This window comes from Otolemur garnettii, unplaced genomic scaffold (genome assembly GCF_000181295.1).
Source record: "Otolemur garnettii isolate 467f Iridium unplaced genomic scaffold, OtoGar3 scaffold00072, whole genome shotgun sequence".
Lineage (NCBI taxonomy): Eukaryota > Metazoa > Chordata > Mammalia > Primates > Galagidae > Otolemur > Otolemur garnettii.
The window spans coordinates 4,336,481-4,353,225 of NW_003852467.1; the positions used below are offsets into that span (position 1 = coordinate 4,336,481).

Consider the following 16,745-nt stretch of genomic DNA (forward strand, 5'->3'; position numbering starts at 1 on the left):
GTTCAAATCTGATCATGATGAATTTTGTTTGAAGTAAGCCAACATTTATTAAGCACCACCTCCAAGTAGATCAATTATACAGAAACATCACTGTTTTCATTCAGAGTAACAAAATGTAGATTTGTTTTCTACTCCTGTATTTGGTTTAGTTTAACTAGATGAAAATATGTGTTATGTTAGAAAAAGGAAATGATCATAGCTAAGTAAGGGGACAGGTCAGAAGAGTTCTGGTCTCATCTGAGGGACTTTGTGACTCATCCTTTCTATTATTACATTAGAGGCAGTTCCCCTTTCTCTTCCCTATCATCTTTCTAACCAGCCTGTACATTTACCAGGCATCTTTAGTAGCTTCATAATCACATCTCTCTTGCATGAATAAATTCAATTACATTGGTCACATACTCTTAAAATAACCACAAACAATGATAGATTAGTAATAATATATATCCCCCCCAGTGTTTCTCAGCTCATCTGGCAGGGAGAACGCATTACACAAGATATGGAAGGGAAGTGGAGACCGGACAATAATCAGTTGATTTTATGAATTTAGGGTCACTGTCACCTTTGACCTGTGAAAATTATTTTATAGAAATATTATTTATTATCTTATGAAGAGAGTTAACTCTATATTGTGAATTTCTCTTCAGCCAGAATAAAATAGTTGCTAGTTTTCTTTCCTCATTATTAGTCCAGTCAACTATTTTGAAACATCAATATCATCTACTTTGTGAAAATTGTTTAAAATATTGAACACTGGCACAAGATATGCACTTGGAAATACCAAAATAGCAGATTCTATTTCAAGATATAGAAGTAAGGAAACCAGTAAAAAATTGATGGAATTGGGCAGTACCTGTGGCTCAGAGGAGTAGGGCGCCAGCCTCATATGCCGGAGGTGGTGGGTTCAAACCCAGCCCCGGCAAAAAAAAAAAAAAAAAAAAAAAAAGAAAATTGATGGAATTATTAGATTCAATGTATTTGATGTAATTAGACACCACACACAAAGAAAAGTCACTTAAAAAAATTAGCTCGGCCCCCCATCTCAGTGCTTAGGGTACTGGTTACATGCACTGGGGCTGGCAGGTTCAAACCTGGCCTGGGCCTGCTAATCAACGATAACAACTACAACAAAAAAAATAGCCAGACATTGTGACAGGTGCCTGTAGCCCCACCTACTTGGGAAGCTGAGGCAAGAGTTCAAGAGTTTAAGCCCAAGAGTTTGAGGTTGCTGTGAGTAGTGATGCCAGGGAACTCTACCAAGGGCTCCATAGTGAGACTCTGTCTCAAAAAAAAAAAAAAAATCAGCTATTGGATTGCCTATGAAATAGTTCATTAATGTAGCCACGCAATTTGTTTGATAAGTGTATTGTTTCTTCACGTATTGGTTATAGATTATGAATATGTAAGACTTCCTATATATATCATAATTATTGATTTCACAGATTTGACATAAAACCAAAAAAATTATGGCAATAAAATAGATAAGGCACATAAGAATATCTATATGGCTCTTAGATAGATATTTTATTACATAAAATAACGAAACCAGATTCAAAAACAGAAAAATTAACTTGAACTTCATCAAAACTCTAATTCAGAATTTTGTTCTATGAGTTAAAAATATATTTACCTTCTTTGTGCATTACCATTTTACTCAATGGTAATTTTGGATAAAGACAAATTATTCATTTTGATAGAGTTTTTTTTTTTATTTTTTGATACAGAATCTCACTCTCAGTCTCTCACCATAGGTAGAGTGCCATGGCATCATAGCTCACAGCAACCTCTAGCTCTTGCGAGTAGCTGGGACTATAGGCATGCACCACCACGCCCAGCTAAAGTTTCTATTTTTAGTAGAGACAGGGTCTCGCACTTGCTTAGGCTGGTCTTGAATCCATGAGCTCAAGCAATCCACCCACCACTGCCTCCTGGAGTGTTAGGAATACAGGCATGAGCCACCATGGCCAGCCCATGGAGTTTATTTAAAACAAACAAACAAACAAAAAAAAACTATTGCTTTATATATTTTTTGTACCTGGTTTATAAAATATTTGACTAACCAATGCTATTATGATCATTTATTAGGTTATTTTATATATAAGCAGTATATAAGCATTATTGTTTTACCATTTGATTGAAATTGATTATGGTGTATAGTATGAGGAATTAGTTAAGAATCCATTTCTTTCTCATTTAGAACCTAATTGACATAACACTATTTTTTTTAAAAGCCTGCTGCTTCCCCATTGCTCTGCAATATTAAGTGTGTTATAAAAATTTGCCAATACATAGGTGGGTTTATTTCGGGACTATAATTTACTTTCATTGCTCTGTTTGTGTATACATCACATCATGTGGATGAAAGTATTTTTATAATATATCCTAGTATCTGATGAAGTAGGTTTTCCCACTTTGTTCTTCAAGATATTCTTGCACAGTATTGACACTTGGGATTTATATATGTATTTTACTGTTACCTTTTCACTATCCATATACATCCATTTGGAATAGGATCAACACTGAGTTAAGTCTATAGATTCGGGAACAATTAACATGTTTACAATATTGAGTATGCCAGTTTTCTCCTATTTTGTTTTTCTGGTTTTTGAGACAGAGTTTCGTTTGATCACCCTGGTTAGAGTGCTATGGCATCACAACTCAAAGCAACCTCAAACTTTTGAGTTTAAGCCATTCTCTTGCCTCAGCCTCCCAAGTAGCAGGGACTGCAGGTACCCACCACAATGCCTGGCTAATTTTTTTTGTTGCAGTTGTCATTGTTGTTTTAGGAGGCCTGGGCCAGGTTCAAACCCACCAGCCCCGGTGTATGTGGCTGGTGCCTTAACCACCAAGCCTTCCTACTATATTTTAAATTTTAAAAATTCAATAGAAGAAATAGCCAAGAAATCTGAACAGGAACTTCATAAATGGGGTGTTCAAAACTTCAAGAATAATACGAAAAAGTGTTTAACCTCACCTCTTCCTTGGCACGAGCTACGGAGGTGGCAGCCATCTCCTGTTCACCATCATGATCACCCTCAGCCCGTGAGGCTGAAGACTGTCAGAAAGAGGACCAAGAAGTTTATCTGGCACCAGTCAGATCGATATGTAAAAATTAAGTGTAACTGGCAGAAACCCTGAGGTATTGACAACAGGGCCAGGAGAAGATTCAAGAGCCAGATCCTGATGCCCAACATTGGTTACGGGAGCCACAAGAAGACAAAGCATATGCTGCCCAATGGCTTCTGGAAGTTCCTCATCCACAACTTCACAGAGCTGACAGTGCTGCTGATGTGCAACAAATCTTACTGTGCAGAGATAATGCACAACATTTCCTCCAAGAGCCGCAAAGCCACTGTGGAAAGAGTAACCCAGATGGCCGTCGGAGTTAACCAATGCTGGGCTGCACAGCGAAAAAAATGAACAGACAGCTCATGTGCACAGTTCATTTGTGTTTAAGTAAAACCATAAAAACTGCAAAAAAAAAAAAAAGTGTTTAACCTCAGTAGCAATTGAGGAAACTTAAAAGTGGGACGAGATACCAAACAAACTCAACAAAATGACTGAAAGTAGAAAGAATATTAAGCCTATGTGTTGATGAGGATAAGGAATACCTGGAACTCCCACAGCTGATTGATGGAAGTAGAATTTAGAAAACGACTGAAAAGTTTGGCACTGTCTGCTAAGTGTGAAAATGCACAGTCCTTATGACTCAGCAGCTTCATTCCTAGGCATATAACTAACAGAAATGTGTTTCTGGCTGGGTGCCTGTAGCTCAGCAGCTAGGGCACCGGCCACATACACCACAGCTGACAGGCTTGAACCCAGCCTGGGCCTGCCAAACAAGGACAACCACAACCACAACAACAAAAATAGCTGGGGGCAGCGCTTGTGGCTCAGTGAGTAGGGCGCTGGCCCCATATACCAAGAGTGATGGGTTCAAACACAGCCCCAGCCAAACTGCAACAACAACAACAACAAAATAGCTGGACATTGTGATGGAAGCCTGTGGTCCCAGCTACTTGGGAGGCTGAGGCAAGAAAATCATTAAGCCCAAGAGTTTGAGGATGCTGTGACCTGTGATGGCACAGCACTCTACTGAGGGCAACATAGACTGTCTCAAAAAAAAAAAAAAATAAAATGTGTTTCTATGTTTTCCAAAATATATGTATATATGATAACATTCAGAGCACTTTTATTTGTAATAGCCAAAACTAGAAGTGACTATGGTACATTCACATGATGGGATCTTATAAAGCAATGAAAATGAACCCAGGACAGCTGCACACAATACACAAGGTGGATGAATCTCCTGTAAGAGATTTGAGCAAAAGAAGGGAGGCCCGAAGGAATAGCCACCATAATTTCAAAAACAGGCCAAATGTTTCTATGGTTTTAAAATTTAGGGAAATGCTTAGATTTTGAAAGAAGTGAAAGGGTAAAACACATAAGAGAATCTTCAGAAATGCTTAATGTTCTGTGTTTTAACCTGATGATTGTTATATATGTGCACTTCTTATGAGAAAATTCATCAAGCTGTACCATTATGTATACTTTTATATATGTATATTATACTTTAATTTTAAAAAATATAAAGGAAACCTCTAAAGGAAAAGTAATCCTGACCTTGCCACCTCTGAAACGTCAATGACCATATTTACCAAGTGATCATAGATCTCATATTTTCTAAAGTAATTGTTGAAAGAAAGTAAGTATATGCAATTAGTGAAGAATGTGAGTAGACAAAAAGAAAGTGAATATACAGAATTAGACAGTGACTACGGCAACATATGGATCTTTTCTGGGAAGGCCATATTTTGTATAGAATTTAGGGAATCCCTAATGTTTTAGCAGTAAAGGTCCCCAAATAAGAACTTAAATTTAGGATGTAGCCCTTCAAAAGCAAATTGCCACAATGCTTTCATTAGAGTCCGAGCTTTAATGAGGAGCTGCGTAAACCTGGGATATCAGGTTTAGAGAGCAGAGAGACTCAAAAGACATTCTCACGCAAAAACCAAACCCTCAGCAAAATAACCTTCACCTCAGTTAGCCCCAGGCTGAAAGATACGAAATGTGAATGTTCAAAAGTAAATGTATCATCCTTTCATACTTCTTCATTATTCTGTAATGAAAGGAAGTATCAAAGAGATAAAACTATTCTAAGGTACAACTTTATTAATCTCTGCTTATTATTATAAGTCAGAAACACACAATTAAATCAGAGAATATTCAAGGGCAGGATTTGTTCCTAAAGATGGGTTTGGATGTCCTGTTTCTGGTGAATACACAATCCTGGAGCAGGATATAAAGAAATAAGAACATTAAATAAAATAATAGATAAGACTATTTCAAATTCTTTTTCAAAATGACAAACATTCAAATTAGAATGAATGATAGAAGATATTAATTGGCGATTTTGAGTAATCATACCTTGAACAGAATAGTGTTGGTATATTTACATTCCACACATTAGTTATTGTCCCCTGTATGGCAGGTTGTAGTCTAGGTGATAGACAGGTAGTAAGTTAGCAAATCAAATGCAACCCTTTCTTTCATAGAACTTACGGCCCCATAGCAGGGAACATTAAACATAGATAATCCATGTAGTGATAGGTAAGTGAATGAAGAAGCAATAAACAGAATGCAGAGGAAGTTGAAGGAGACCCCTTGGTTTACTTGCTATATGAACAGTGACTAAAGGAAGTAAGAAGTTAACCATGGAATTATCTACAAAAAGATGGTGAAGGCAGAGCAATAAAAACTACCTTGAAGGCTCGGTGCCTGTGGCTCAAGGCTCAGCGCTGGTGGCTCAAGTGGCTAAGGCGCCAGCCACATACACCTAAGGTCATGGGTTCAAGACCAGTCTGGGCCCGCCAAACAACAGTGATGGCAGGAACCAAAAAATGGCTGGCGTTGTGGAGGGTGCCTGTAGTCCCAGCTACTTGGGAGGCTGAGGCAGGAGACTCACTTGAGCCCAGAAATTGGAGGTTGCTGTGAGCTGCGATGTTATGGCACTCAACCCAGGGGGACAGCTTGAGGCTGTCTCAAAAAAAAAAAAAAAAAAACTACCTTGAAATGAAAAAAACATTTGGAATTAGAACACACTAGGTGGAGCAAACTGAGTGTGGGGGGAAATAAAACATAGTAAAGAAGGGGAACAGAGGGGTAGTGAGCAGGGGTGGTACGGGGAAAGCATGGTGAGCCACAGCTAGGGTTTGTGACTAAATAGGAAGGTGATGACTAAAAATAAAAATGCTGTTTTAAATCAAATGAGTCATAATTCAAATTCTTGTAAAAATCAGTGATAGCATAAATAACAAAGAATAACTTGTGGAAAATGTATTTAAAGGGTTTGATTTTTACCCAAGAAACTTATAATGAATAAAGAAAACATAATACAACCTACTGCATAAGAGAAATGCTGCTAAAACCACAAAAATTGCTGGAATGTATATTTAGAGCCTTTAATGCACCATTGTCAGATTACAACATATTTAGCAGCAAACAATGAGAATCTGAGTAATATAAATAAACTATAGATTTAACTGATTTTTCTGCTCCTTGCCACTTCAAAGTGTACTAGGTAGTTCTTCTGTGAAATACATGTGCATTATGTATAAAACCCCCACAAAGTTGAATTTACAAGAGGAGTGATAATTTCATTTAAATTAACCAAATCCAAAGCTGAGCTCTTAACTATACACTCAGGAAATTCTAGCTCTTTCATTATTAGGAATGCCATTATTAGAAATGGAACTATTAGGAATCCCTATGGAACAGTCAGAGCTCAGTGGATCTATGTGATGCCTTTTATACACAGAAAAAGCCTTTCATCTTTAGTCCATTGAGATGTCCACTGATAGAGTTATCATATAATTCCAAGTCACCTTGTGAAGCCAAGTGTAATATTAACTTTCCTGCTATAAAACAGATGGCATACACAAAACAAAGTGTTCCGAATCACACAGTAAGATGGAAGACTAGAGACATACCCTTGCCATCTACTTGGGGTAAGACAGGGGAAAGTGGCCTCCAGCTGCCTCTAGCTGGGGGAATCTGCACAGAAACATCACTCTCGGACCTAATGAAGCAGCAAGAAACTTCCAGAGTCAACAAGGAGGTCTGGAGCTGAGGAAAACTGGTAGGGAAGGCAGGTGCCCCATGGCCAGCTCTCCCATGGAGGGAGAGGGATATGGGAAAGAGTTCTCCTGCAGTATTTTAATTTTGGACTGGGCTCCGTGGAGCAGCGAGTAGACGCTAACAGCATCCTGCAACCGTGATTGAACACCAGGTGCAATGGTTCTCCCATCAGCATTGCTGCTGGCAGGGTACCACCATTATGGAAAGACCACCTGTGAGAGAGGAACACTTCTCAGAGTCCTACTGCACATGTGGTTCTGGAACCCTGCTGACCTTGAGCAGCCATTTTTGGAATGAGCTGAGTGCCCCTGCACCCCTCCTGGGAGAGCTGCTTTATTGTCAAGGGGCACTGTCTGACAGGCCTCCTGGAAAGTCTGGCAAGAGCTATGGCACCCCGGTCCCATGGGAACTGAATGCTGATGGAATGCACAGGCCTAGATTGAGGGCTAAGAAGTCAAGAAGACAAGATTTGGTCTCCTTTGCAACTAGAGAGTGGCTTCCAACCACCACCATATACAGAAAATCCAGCATGTGTTCTCCATCCCCTAGCACTGCAGGGCAAATCCAACAGGGTGACAGCAGACTTCTCAAGGGAAACTTTTCAAGCCAGAAGATAATGGTCATTTACCTTTAAGTTACTTAAAACAATTTTCAGCCCAGATTTCTATATCCTGCTAAGCTAAACAACCTTAAGTTGAATGACAGCAGGGTCAGGGAAGAGATAAAGGAGGATATCACTAAATTCCTCTAACATAACTAAAATGAAGCTACAAGTTACCCAAATCTGTGGGATACTGCAAAAGCCATCTTAAGAGGAAAAATTATTACATTAGGTGCCTACAACTGAAAAACAGAAAGAAAGCACATCAACAATCTAATGAATCATCTTGAGGAAATGGAAAAGGAAGAGAAACCTGATCTGAAACCTAACAGAAGAAAAGAAAGAACCAAATTTATCAGAAATAAACGAAATTGAAAACTAAAGAGTCATGCAAAAAATCAATGAAATGAAAAATTGATTCTTTGAAAAGATAAATAAAATAGATAAACCTTTGGCCAGATTAACTAAAAACAGAAAAGTAAAATCTCTATATAACCTCAATAGAAATGAAAAAGGGAAAATAACAACAAACACCACAGAAATACAAGAGATTATCTGTGACTACTACAAGAAACTCTAGCTCAGAATTTTAACAATGTGATGAAAATGGGCTAATAACTGGAATCACACTATCTCCCTACAGTTAACCAGGAAAAAATAGATCTCTTGAATAGACCATTATTAAGCACTGAAATCGAAGAAACAATAAAAAAATCTTCTAACAACAAAAAGCCCTGGACCATGCCAATCTTATAGACAATAGAAAAAGAAGAAATACTTCAAAATCATGCTACTTCATCTGGATACACCTGATATTAAAATTGGAAAAAAAATATATTATTATAAAGGGAAATTACAAACATATTTTGCATAATAAATGAGGATACAATAGAATGATTTTGAAGTCTTCTTTTTCTATTGTCTATAAGACTTGGCGTGATCTAGTTTTTGAAATTATCTTTATTTTCATTTATAAATATTAGTTGTCTATTTTTTGAGACTTTGGAAAAAAATAAGAAGTTAACTGATGACTCTATACTGAACCTCAGAGTCAAAGCATGCTATAATAGACATACTCTTTTCTGACAAAGTGAATGTTACTTTTTTGCATTGTTATTATTATTATTGCTCAATTAAAAAAAAAAGCCCTGGACCAAATGGCTTCACAATAGAATTCTATCAAACCTTCAAATATTAGATTGTAGCTAGGCTGCAGAACCTATTCCAAAACACTGGGAAGGAAGGAACCTTCCCTAACACATACTATGAAGCAAATATCACCCTAAAACCACAAAAATGAAAGGGCCCAACCAAAAAGAAGTAGTACACACCAATTTCACTAATGAATAATGATGCAAAAATACTCAATAAAATCTTAGCCAGTACATTACAACCACACATTAGAAAATATATACATCATGATCAAGTAGGCTTCTTCTCAGGGATGCAAGACGTCTTTAACATATGCAAGTCCATGAATGTGATTCACCATAGGAAGAGAAGGGAAAACAAAGACCATATGATCCTCTCAGTAGATGCATAAAAAGTCTTTGATAAATTTCAGCATCACTTTCTATCAAGAACACTTAAGATTATATGCATAGATGGCACATTTCTTAAATTGATTGATACATCCATGAGAAACTCATAGCTAATATCATACCAAATGTAGTAAAACTGAAATCTTTTTCACTTAGAACTGGAACCGGACAAGGATGTCTTTTATCACCACAACTATTCAACATACTGTTGGAAGTTCTACATAATGCAATCAGGCAAGAGAAGGATATAAAGGGGCAAAGGAGGTCAAACTCTCACTCTTTGCCCACGATATGATTATATACTTAGAAACCCCCAGAGACTCAACCGTAGGACTCCTGGAAGTGATCAAGAAATACAGTAATATCTCAGGGTGTAAAGCCAATGTCCATAAATCAGTAGCCTTTGTATAAACCAACAACAGCCAAGTCAAAAAGCTAATCAAAGATTTAATTCCCTTCACTGTAGCTTCAAAGAAAATGAAATTCCTAGGAATATACATAATAAAAGAGGTGAAGAAACCCTACAAGGAGACTTATGAAACTCTAAGAAAATAAACAGCAGAAGTCATTAACAAGTTGAAAAATATACCATGCTCTTGGCTGGGAAGAATCAACATTGTTAAAATGTCTAAACTACTCAAAGCAATCTATAGATTCAATGCAATACTCATTAAACTACCAGCAATACCTCAATACTTTGAAGAACTAAAAAAAAATAGTTATTCCTTTTATATGGAACAACAACAACAAACAAACAAACAAAAAACCTCCCTATAGCCAAGACAATTTTTATAATAAAAGCAAAACCAGAGGCATCACTCTACCAGACTTTAGGTTGTATTACAAGTCCACAGTAATCAAAACAGCACATTATTGACACAAAAATAGAGACATAGATATATGGAACAGAATAGAAAACAAAGAGATGAAACCAGTTTCTAAATGTCATCTAATCTTTTACAAACCAAGCAAAAACATACTGAATAAAAGAACCCCTATTCAATAAATGGTTCTGAGAGAACTGGATGTCCACATGTAAGAGACCAAAATTGGACCTGTACCTTTCACCACTTACAAAAATTGATTCAAGATGGATAAATGATTTAAATCTAAGGCATGAAACAATAAAAAGCATAGAAGAAAATGTGGGAAAAACTCTTGAGGATGTCAGCCTGAGAAAAGATTTTATGAAAAATACTTTAGCAGCAATTGCAACAACAAAAACAATAAATACATGATACTTAATTAAACTGAAAAATTTCGCACATCTAAAGACCCAACAATTCAAACAAATAGACAACCTTCAGAATGGGAAAAGATATTTGTATGTTACAAATCTGACAAAGGCTTGATAAGTAGGATCTATAGAGAACACAAATTAATTAACAGCAGCCATAGCAGCAACAACAACAAGAGAAACAGTTACCAATCCCATCTATCACTGGGCAAGAGACTTGAACAGAACCTTCTCTGACAAAGACAGATAAATGGCTAACACACATGAAAAAATGTTCATTGTCCCTAATTATCATAGAAATGCAAATCAAAGCCACCCTGTGATCTTACTTAACCCCATTGAAAATAGCCCACATCACAAAGTCCTAAACTTGCAGATGCTGGCATGGGTGTAGAGAAAGAGGGATATTTTCACCCTGTTGGTGGAACTGCAAACTAATACAGCCTCTTTTGAAAGAAGTATGGAGAGTCCTCAAAGAACTCAAATTAGACCTCCCATTTGACCTTGAAATCCCACTACTAGGCATTTACTATTAGAAAAAAAAATTCATTTTATCATAAAGACATTTGCACTAGAATGTTTATCACAGCTCAATTTATAATCACCTTGATGTGGAAACAACCTAAATGCCCATCAACTCAGGAATAGATTAACAAGCTGTGGCATATATATACCATGGAGTACTATTCATCCATAATGAAAGATGGTGACTTTATATCTTTTGTATTGACCTGGATGAGTTGAAACACATTCTTCTTAGTAAAATATCACAAGAATGGAAAAGCAAATATCCAGTATATTCAATTTGAAGCCAGTAGACGATCTAGCACATAATGCATAGGAGAAAAACTTAATTCTATTTAAGATGGGGGAGAAACGAGGCATGGGGGAGAGGGAGTGTCCCACTTAAAGGGCACACCTTTTGGATGTGGGACACAACTACAAGAGGAACTCTCCTTAACATATTCAAAAATGATGACTTGGTCGTTTTTATCCTCACAATAATCTGAAATTTAAAAAAAAATTCTAGAGAACATAAAAAAACAAAGTTAAAGTGTAATGAGAAGAATATTTCCAGAAATGTGGGCAGGATTAAAGGACCTAACAATTAATGATAAAGATAGTATGATTTGTTAAACTTTACTACCTCTAAATCTTAACAGATTATTACCTTAACTTGGTAATAGCTCTCATCTTGGGAAAGGACCACAGGGCAGCAACTTGAACATAGGTATCTAAAATATGTAGGTATTCTCAAAGCATGATGTGGTGAGGCTGTTGTGGGAAGAGCTATACCTTAGCCTCTTTTTTGAACCCTCCAATATCCTCCTAGTGCTACTCATTGTTTGAGTACAATTAGAAGACAGACTAGGAGACCTCAGGTGATGGAGTCATCTTTTACAAGAAGGAGTGAAGAAGCTGGCTGGGTTAGTGTGTATGTGGGGGAACAAAAACAGTATAATCAGCATTCCAGATATCCTCACTATTTTTTTTTTCTGAGACAAAATTAGTACTTGAGAATCTGTACACTGAGAACCCTAATGTTGACTAAGGTTCAGCCTTGCTAAGTGTACCAAGAAGCCATTCACCTTTAAGCCCATACTACTTTCTCCACCTGCTGACAGGAAGTAGAGGGGTTTTTAGCTGATTTGGAGACCAAATGACATCATACTCTTTCCCATGGTGCCTGGAGAAAATTAAAACCCAAAAAGAAAAATAAGCTGAAAGTCATTTCTGATTTCTACTCTTCTATATAAATTACTAACATCATGGAAAAATACTAATATATTTAAAATTTTCCTGCCACATATACAAGTTAAAAAGGATGATAAATTAAGATGCAGTGAAAATGTCATTAAGTATGCCAAAAGAACTTCTAAAATTTATATTTTTGGCAATAAGAACACTAGAAATTAATACTACATTTATAAATTCAATTCAATTAAAGTATGTTGAATAGGAAACCAAGAGCACAAAACCACATTTGTTAAGGAAAAAAACATTCTGTACTAAAACCCATGAGAAACAGCGTAGGTTTGAGGTTGAATTTTTGTCTTTGATTTTATCTTCATTAAAAAAAAGGACAGAATCAATTGAATCAAACTTTCAAATAAAAATCTTACAAAAATGCTCTAAGGAAAGTAATAACTAAAGATAAATGAAGAAATTAGAAAGAAGAACTACTAGATAAATTTAAGAGCTAGTATTTAGTTTTTGTAATTACATAAAATACATACATTTATTATAAATATGATGAGTATAAAAGGGGAGAAAACAAATCTATGCAATTTAAAAATAGAAAGGAAATGTTAAAGATAAGTGCCAGCGATACAGCAACCAAAAATGGATTCTACGTATAACTACATGGTTATTATATTTAAAAAATTGGATACTGGTAATAAATTCATCCATATTCTAATAAATTGATAATTCCTAATAGAAATTTGTATAAACCATCTCCCAATTTAAAAAAAACCATCAACAAGCTTGGTTTTTAAAATCACTTGTTACTAAGAACAACTATGGAGCATACAGCAAGTACAAGTTGGATCTATCAGGGGTAGAGCATAAATGTCTTAATCTTGTAGTTGGGTAAAAGTGGTGAAGGTTGTGTTGTTTAATGAGTAGTAAGCATTCCAATTTGTACAAATAATCAACACATTGAATCCTTTAATGGCATAAATGTATTTATGATCTATGTATGAAAGACTTAATAAAAAAATAAAATCACTTGTTAAACAAATTAGCCTTCTCTTGTTCTGAAAAAGATTTTAGAAGCTTTCTTTCAAAAAGATACTTTTTGGTAGTTTCAAGATCTTCTTGGGTCAAATTCATTTTGTCTTCTCCTTCTTTCCTGGGGTCTCTTTGACTTTAGCACACACCCTTCTGCCATAATTCACTAGTTCTAACCCAGCTCCTTCACTTAACCTTGTTCCTCAGTTTCCTTTACTTTGCCTGCCATGACTTCTAACTTGCAGTCTTCATTCACAGCTTACCTCCATAGAGGATGCAAGAGACCCAACGTTTATGTTCTGATTTGCATTCTCTGTGCCGGTGATTTTAACATAAAGTTCTCCATGCTATCAATAATTTATTTTGGAAAACCATGTCTTGAGAGGAAAATACTTCTAAGTGCAGCATTACCTTTATAACAATATTTGCTGAAAGCAAAACTCATTTGTAATAGTGTTGGCAGTGATTTTAAAAAGCAAACAAAAGAAAATACAAAATCCTGTACAACAGGACATGATGCTACCAAGTTAATATTGTTTCCACACCAGCTGTAGATAAAAATACATCCATGTCTTCCATTTATTGGTGACTTGTTGAAGGTAGGCAGAGTGATTGCCAAATAAGGTGGAAATACCTTTCATATAGCCATTCATCATTCTCTTACACATTCATACTCCTCTTTGAGAGCAGTGCCCTTCATTAGGCATTCTGAATTCACTTCTCCCAAATGAAAAGAGACATTTAATGGGCAATTTAAACTTGTTTATTAATAGAGTTTTTCCCTTAGATACAACTAAGTTTCAGTAAATGAGTTTTCTCTATCAGATTATTAATCATTTTGTGTCTGCTTGAATGATTAATTTTTTCCACTGGTAAAGAAATTTATCAACTACATATCTGATCCTGAGATTTAACTGTCTGTGGTTCTTTAAACTGCCCTCCAGATGTGTTATGACCCTTGTCTTCCTTTACAGACAAGAAAGTTTCCCAATTTGTGTCTTCTTCCTCCTTCCCAAAATTTCTATGTTTATATTTTATGAATTCTAATGTCTTTTAAAAACTCTGTTAAGAATGTGGTGTTGATATACACCCTAGGTACATAACCAGACATTACTTACTTAATACAATTTAGTATTAGCTGACACAGTTGTAGATCTCATAATGAAGTTCAGTATACCGCTCTTATCAATTGTCTATCACAAGGTGGAAAATTTTTACCAACTTCAAATCTACCAAGTGAGATAACAGAAAGCAAATAAGATCATTGTCATACATTATTAAACCACAAATCCAAAGTGAGTATTTAAAAAGCCTAGGGTGAAAATTCAGATGACAGCTATGTTCAAATATTCGCTTAATCATGTCATTGAAAATTGTCACTGAAATGAATTGAATGGTTGTCAAATGTCACTAATCTGAAAAAATGATATAGTGTTCACTGTTGCTGGCATATAATCTTAGATAAAGGAGGTTCTAAAGTGTTCTTTAAAACTAGTATTTTATGTGTCCTTTAGATATTCAGAAACTTAAATAGCCATATTTTGGAGTATGTCAGTATATAATATCTTTGACTGAATATAAACTACTACCATTCATCCCTCATAAAAATCCACTGTCCAAATGTAAATTCCAGTTTTTAAGTTAATTTATGTCAGACAAGTATGATTTCTTACACTAAATTTTGAGTCCACACAATGGGCCTGTAAAATATCTATACTTTAAATGAATTCATTCTTAAGGATTTAGAAGAAATATCATGAGTGTCCAACCTTTTTTCTTCTCTCTGATGCACATTGGAAAAATAAGAGTTGTCTTGGGCTACACATTAAATACACAAACACTAAGCAGAGCAAATGAGAAAAAAAAAAAAAGTCCTTGCATACTTTCTGTAATATCCAACACAGAACAAAATTCCCACAGCAAAATCATTCTTCAACAAATCAGTATACAGCCCAGGGGCCTAGGGCCACAGGTTGGACAACCCTGAGTAGATCTGTTAACTCTATAACTTACCCATTGTAAGGTCTTTGCCAAATGAATTTGTGACTTGGATCCACTTCATCATTATGAAATGTACTAATAGTAATTGTTGTACTTCTTTCAAAATATTCTTGTATGGAATACAAAAATATACACAAACATATCTTATAATTTGGAAGTCACCTTCAGATGCATGATATCATTAGTTTTTAATTGAAACATTTCAGTGTTTAAAATAATTTTATAAGGTGAGTTGATTATACCTCTCAACCCCCCTATTTTTTTTCATTGATGCAAAAAATAACAGTAAAGGAGTTGGGTGGGATAATCAACTATGCTATAAATCTATAGTGATCAAAACAGCTTGGTACTGGCACAAAAGTAGAGAGGTAGATTTATGGAACAGAATAGAGAACCAAGAGATGAACCCAGCCACTTATCGTCATTTGATCTTAGATAAGCCTATCAAAAACATTCATTGGGGGAAAGATTCCCTATTTAACAAATGGTGCTGGGAGAACTGGCTGGTGACCTGTAGAAGACTGAAACTGGACCCTCACCTTTCACCATTAAAAAAAATTGATTCACACTGGATAAAAGATTTAAACTTAAGGCATGAAACTATAAAAATACTAGAAGAGAGTACAGAGAAAATACTTAAGAAATTGGCCTGGGAGAATATTTTATGAGGAGGATTGACCCCCACTCCTGGCAATTGAAGCAACACCAAAAATATATTACTGGGATCTGATCAAACTGATAAGCTTCTGCAGAGCTTGCCTGTAGCTTAGTGGGTAGGGAGCCTGGTGGGTTCGAACCTGGCCCCAGCCAGCTAAAACAATGACAACTGCAACAACAGCAACAAAAATAGCTGGGCATTATGGTGGGCGCCTGTAGTCCCAGCTACTTGGGAGGCTGAGGCAAGAGAATCGCGTAAGCCCAAGAGTATGAGTTTGCTGTGAGCTGTGATGCCACTGCACTTTACCCAGAGTGACAGCTTGAGACTGTCTCAAAAAGAAAGAAAGAGAAGAAAAAGCTTCTTCACAGCCAAGAGCACAGTATGCAAATCAAACAGACCTCCTTCATAATGGGAGACGATTTTTGCAGGTTGTGCTTCCAATAAAGGTCTAATGACTAGAATCCACAGAGAACTCAAACTAATCAACAAGAAAAGAACAAATAACCCCATTTATTTGTGGGTAAGAGACTTGAACAGAAGCTTCTCTGAGGAAAACAGGCACATGTCTTACAAACACATGAAAAAATGCTCATCATCCTTAATCATCAGAGAAATGCAAATCAAAACCAGTTTGAGATATCATCTAACTCCAGTAAGATGAGCCCACATCACAAAATCCCAAAACTACAGATGTTGGCATGGATGTGGAGAGAAGGGAACACTTTTACACTGCTGATAGGAATGCAAGCTAATATGGCCTTTTTGGAAAGAAGTTTGGAGAATACTCAAGGAATTAAAAATAGACCTGGCATTTGATTCTGCAATTCCTCTAATAAG

General features: G+C 36.1%; 1 protein-coding gene across 1 annotated transcript in view; it reads left to right on the forward strand.

The window, feature by feature from the left end:
- The window catches only part of DMD (dystrophin), a 2,307,273-nt gene that overhangs the window by 496,895 nt on the left and 1,793,633 nt on the right, over positions 1 to 16,745 (forward strand). The window lies entirely within an intron of this gene.